Here is a 6,557-nt window from a genome sequence, read left to right on the forward strand (position 1 = left end):
CCTTACAGAGGCTGCCTATGCCCTACAGAGCCCCCCACCCCCTTACAGAGGCTCTCCTATGCCCTACAGAGTCCCCATGCCCTACAGAGGCCTTCCATTCCCTACAAGGCTTCAAAAGGACAGGACAGTTGTAGAAGAAGACACAGATTTATGACCCAGAAAGAATTCTACTTGAGCCTCTAAGGAAGGGACAGGAAATGCTCTACATGGCTGGGGTGGAATGGGGATTTCAGGGTGGCCATAAACACACATAAATAATAATGATAAAATGACTGGAAATACAATTTTAATTCTGAGAACTGAGGCTAAGGAAAAAAAATCTGGACAGAAAATTCTTACAAGGTACCATATAAATACTGTTTTTATTTTTGTTTTTCGAGACAGGGTTTCTCTGTGTAGCCCTGGCTGTCCTGGAACTCACTCTGTAGACCAGGCTGGCCTTGAACTCAGAAATCTGCCTGCCTCTGCCTCCCAAGTGCTGGGATTAAAGGCATGCACCACCATTGCCCAGCTTTAAATACTGTTTTTAGAGAGAAAATTTCTTTTCTTTCTTTTTTTGGAAAAAATTTCTAAAACATAAATTGTTTATTTAAAATTATATTTATCACAAATGTAAGATAAAAGTTCATTAAGCTACAAAGTCTTATGTTGGCTATTTACATTTTGATGATGATCTTCTAAAACAGCTTCTAGAAAGATATTAAGTTTTATTTCTTAAATTTTTTTTTTTGCAAAGGAAAAAGACAAAGCAACATGTAAAAGTAGACTTGTTAGAATAACAATTGACTTCTCAATGGGGACTCTAAAAGCCAGAGGGCCTACATAGATGCTCTACAAGCTCTGAAAGACCACAGACTCCAAACCAGGTTACTATACCCAGCAAAATTGGGAAGCCCAATCACAATAGATGAAGAAAACCATTCCATGATAAGACCAAATTTAAGCAGCCTACAAGAAGGTCCTACAAAGAAAATTTCAACTGGAAGAGGTTAACCACACTCAAGAAAACACAAGAAATAAATAATACCAGACCAGCAAATCAAAAGATGGGGGTCAAAGAACCCACACCATAACAACAAAATAACAGGAATCAATAAACACTGCCCATTGATAACTCTCAATTCTCCCAATAAAAAGACACAGACTAACAGATTGGATTAAAAACCAGGATCCATCTTTATGCTGCATCCAAGAAACATACCTCAGCATCAAGGTTAGAGATCAACTCAGGGTAAAAGAGTGGAAGATGTTCTAAGCAAATAGACAAAAGAGGGAAAATGACTTCAAACCAAAACTAACCAAAAGAGATAGAGAAGGGTACCCATCAAAGGAAAAATCCACCAAGAAGACATTGAAATTCTTTTTTGTTGTTGTTGTTTTTTGTTTTTGGTTTTTTTGAGACAGGATTTCTCTGTGTAGCCCTGGCTGTCCTGGAACTCACTCTGTAGACCAGGCTGGCCTCGAACTCAGAAATCTGCCTGCCTCTGCCTTCCAAGTGCTGGGATTAAAGACGTGCGCCACCACCTCCCAGCTGACATTGAAATTCTTAACATCTATGCACCAAACACATGAACATCCAAATTCATAAAAGGAACACTACTACAGCTTAGATCACAAATTGTCTATAGTGTCTATACCCCACTTTTATCAATAGCCAGGTCATCCAGACAAAAACTAAACAGAGACATGCTGGAGCTAAAAGAAATCATAAACCAAATGGATCTAACAGAATTTATAGAACACTTCACCCATACACAAAAGAATCTATCTCTTCTCAGTGGCTCATACAACTTTCTCCAAAGGTGACCACATACTTGGACACAGAACAAGAGTCAACAGATACAAGAAAATTAAAATAACACCCTGAGCCTTATCTGATTGCCATAGATTAAAGCAGGGTATCAATAGCAACAAAAAAAAAGTTTACAACCTCATGGAAACTTAAAAATTCATTACTGAATTAAAATGGGTTGATGAAGAAATAAGTAAATAAGTTAAAAACTTTTTAGAACTGAATGCAAATGAAAATATAACATATCCAAACCCATGAGACACAATGAAGGCAATTCTACAAGGCAAACTCATAGTACTAAGTGTTTACATAAAAAAAAAAAAATTAGAAAGAAGCCAGACAGTGGTGGTGCACGCCTTTAATCCCAGCACTTGGGAGGCAGAAGCAGGCGGATCTCTGAGGACAGAAGAACTCCAGGACAGTCAGGGCTACATACAGTAACCTGTTTCAAAACAAAAAAAATTCTCATATTAGCCACTTAACAGCACATCAGAAACCTCTAGAACAAAAAGAAGAAATAATACCCAAAAGGAATAGATGGCAAGAAATAATCAAATTCAGGTCTGAAATAAAAAAAAAGAAAAAATATACAATGAATCTGTAAAACAAAGAGTTATTTCTTTGAGAAAATCAGTAAGATTGACAAGCCCTTTGCCAAATTAACTAAAAGACAGATTTTTATACCTGCTTAGGATAATTGATTACATGGTTTTCTAAGCACTTGTACATTCCATAAGTTCTTAGTAAGTTTAAAGCAATAGTTCATGTCATAGATCAATAAGGCTTAAGGAGTTACATTCTTTCCATTAACATTAATACCTGACTAAACATTTATTATCTTGAACTAGCTCTACAAGTCTGTTATAAGTTTAAAGCAATAGTTTTTATGTCACAAGTCAACATGGTTTTGTCAAGAGACATCATATATCTTGTGTCTTATTATTTTGAAGTCTCATATAGATAAACTAGTCAATCATTTTTATGTCCTTGCACCTATAATAAACTGTCTGTCCCCAGTTTACCTTTGGTTACCAGAGAGAGACCTCACTCCTAACCTAAAAGGGTATATTTTCCTTGATGGTTAATTTGTTCCAAGCCTGTTTTCTTTTCCTAGTGCAATTAGCCCATGACACATGAAGGTTTACAGAGCTCTATTTTCAGCTTTTATTCTTTTTTTTTATTATTATTTTGGGGGGGGTTGTTTGTTTGTTTTGGGTTGTTTGGGGGTTTTTATTTTGATTTTTTGATTTTGGTTTTTTTCGAGACAGGGTTTCTCTGTGTAGCCCTGGTTGTCCTGGAACTCACTCTGTAGACCAGGCTCTTCAGCTTTTATTCTACAGGGGGCTTGAGATTACTTGTATCAATATAGGAGTTCTATAAAATCATTATTGAGAATTATGAAATCATCAATTCATCTAAACAACATTACTTCATGAAAGTACATCTTTATATTGATTCTGCAAGAAATCTGCCTTACAGAGTTGGTAAATACCCAGGAAATCATTAAGTTATGTAATAGTGCTGGGAAAGGCATCTCAGCAGTGAAAAGCAATCCTAGGACAAAGTCTCTGGGGTCCTCACCTTTCAGAGTGCACCCATTGCAGCAATGCAAAAAAGTGAGCAGTCTCCAGAAAACTCACTTCCTTGCCATAGCCTTCCCTATATGGCTTCTGTCAAAACTCAACGAATTTTCACTAAAATCAGGAACAAGACAAGGTTGTCCACTCTTTTTACACCTATTCAATACAGTCCTTGAAGTCTTGGATAGAGCAATGAGACAATTGAAGGAGAACTAGGGGGAATAAATAGGAAAGGAAGAAGTTGAAGTGTCTTTATTTACAGATGATATGATTGTATACATACATGATCCTAAAAACTCTACCAGGAAACTTCTTCATATGATAAACACTTTCAGCAAAGTAGCAGGATGCAAAATTCACACACACACACAAAAGTCAGTAACCTTTCTATACAAAAATGGCAAATGGACGGAGAAAGAAACCAGGGAACCAATGGCTTTTACAGTAGCCTCAAAAAATATCTTGGGTCATAATTTTACCCCAAGTGCAAGTGAAAGACCTGCATGATAAAAGCTTTAAGACATTGAAGAAAAGAAATTGAAGAAGAAAATATCAGAAGATGGAAAGACCTCCCATGTTCATAGATTGGTAGGTTTAACAGATTACCAAAAGCAATCTAAAGATTCAATACAATCCCCATCAAAATTCCAACACAATTCTTCACAGAAATTAAAAGAACAATTTTCAGCATTATATGGAAACACAAGAACCCAAGATAGCTAAGACAATCCAGAGTAATAATACAACTGCTGGAGGCATCGCCATCCTCAGTCCCAAACTGTGTAAAAGAGCTACAGTCATAAAAATAAAGGGACATGCTGATCAGTGGGATTGAATTGAAAATTTAGATATAAATGTATATACATACAGATATTCGATCTTAAATAAAGAAGCTAGGAACAAACTGGGGGAAAAAAGACCGCATCTTCAACAAACTGTGCTAGCCAGACAGGATGGCTACACGTAGAAGAATGCAAACAGAACCATATTTATCACCCTGCACAAAACTTAACTCCAAATGGATCAAGGCCTTCCACAGAAGGCCAGATATCCTGAATTTGATCAAAGAAATAAAAAGAGAAATAGTCTTAGCTCAGTGGCACAGGAAGACCTTCTCAACAGTACACTGATAACACAGGCACTGAGAACAACAATTAACAAATGGGAGCTCATGTAACTGAGAAGGTTCTGTATGGAAAAGGTCACCATTGCTTAGACAAAGAGGGAGACGAAGAATAGGAAGAGATCTTTACCATTTACCAATTACGTATTTGTTAGAGAGCTAATATCTAAAACATGTAAAGAGCCCAAAAAACTAGATATCAAGAAAATAAATAACCCAATTTAAAAATGGGGTACAGATCTAAACAGAAAGTTCTCAAAAGATAAGACACAAGTGGCTGAGACACACTTGAAGAAATGTTCAATATCCTTAGCCACCAGAAAAATGCAAATGAAAACTACTTTGAGATTTCATCTTATACCAGTCAAAATGACCTACATCATTAAAACAAATGACAGCACGTGCTAGCAAGGTTGTGGGGTAAGGAGAAACTCATCCATTGCTTGTGGAGTGCAAGCTTGCACAGTCACTACAGAAGGCAGTGTGGCAGTTCCTCAGGGATCTACCTCAACATCCAGCTATACCATTCCTGAGCCTGTTCCCAAAGGATTCTACATCTGACTACAGTGTTGCTGCTCTACATTCCTGAGCGTGTCCCCAAAGGATTCTACATCTGACCACAGTGTTGCTGCTCTATTCATAACGCCAGAAATTGGAAACAACTTAGCTGTCTGGCAACAGAAGAATGGATAAAGAGAATGTGAGCTAGTCATGGTGTTGCATGCCTTTAATTCTGGCATTCAGGAGGTAGAGGTAGGAAGATCTCTGTGAGTTCAAAGCCAGCCTAGTCTACTGAGCAAGTTCTAGGACAGGACAGTCAGGACTACAAAAAGAAAACTGTCTTTAAAAAAACAAAACAAACAAAAAACCCACAAAAAAAATAAGGGAAAAGAAACTGTACATTTACATGATGGAATATTACCCAGCTGTTAAAAAAAAAAAGCTTTTCCCCAGCTCTGTTTGTTTTGTTCTATTCTGTTTTATCTGTCTATCTGTCTGTCTGTCTGACTGCTTGTCTGTCTGTCTATCTATCTATCTAATCTGTTTTTGTCTGTTTGTTTTCTAGAGAAAAGGAAGGCATGGGCTGGATAGGTGGGGATGTGGGAAGGATCTGGGAGGGGACAAAGGAAGGGAAATCATGATTAGAATATATTGTGAATATATTCTAATATGTTCTAATATAATATGTATAATATATATTCTAATATAGAGAAATCTATTTTCAGAAAAATGTGTTTTAACCTTTAGTTTTATTTTATGTGTATAGGTGTTTTGCCTAATGTATGTTTCTATATTACATGTGTCCAGTGCCTGTGGAGGACAGAAGATTGTATGGAATCCCCTGGGACTGGAGTCACAGACAGTTGTGAGTGGGCATGTTCATGCTGGGAATGGAACATTGACACTCTGGAAAAGCAACCATTGCTCTTAATCATTAAGTCATCGTTCCACCCCTTTATTCATTTCTTAAGTAGTCAAGGGTAACAAAAAATGAAATTTTTTTTTTTTTTTTTTTTTTTTTTCGAGACAGGGTTTCTCTGTATAGCCCTGGCTGTCCTGGAACTCACTCTGGAGACCAGGCTGGCCTCGAACTCAGAAATCCGCCTGCCTCTGCCTCCCAAGTGCTGGGATTAAAGGCGTGCGCCACCACCGCCCGGCTAAAAAATGAAATTTTAAATATGTTTTTGTTAAATGGTCAAAAAATTCCAAATGGGAACCTAATGTGGGGGTGCACACCTTTAATCTCAGCACTCAGGAGGCAGAGGCACAAGGAGCTCTGTGAGTTCAAGGGCAGCCTGGTCTATGTTATGTAGCGAGGCTAGCCAAAGCTACATAGAAGAGACTGACTATCTCTAAACAGCAAAACAAAACAAGGCAAGAAAATTCTGAATTGGTATTTTGCTAGGCAAACTTAAAATGTAAATGTAAAAGTAAAAGTTTTATGAGTAGCCTATATTAGAAAAATACTTTTACATGATTTGGGGGCTTTGGTGCATATGAAGTATGAATATATTTTTCAATATTGAGATTTCTTTCTTTTTCTGTTTTCTTTCTTTCTTTC

Source organism: Mastomys coucha, unplaced genomic scaffold (assembly GCF_008632895.1).
Source record: "Mastomys coucha isolate ucsf_1 unplaced genomic scaffold, UCSF_Mcou_1 pScaffold22, whole genome shotgun sequence".
Lineage (NCBI taxonomy): Eukaryota > Metazoa > Chordata > Mammalia > Rodentia > Muridae > Mastomys > Mastomys coucha.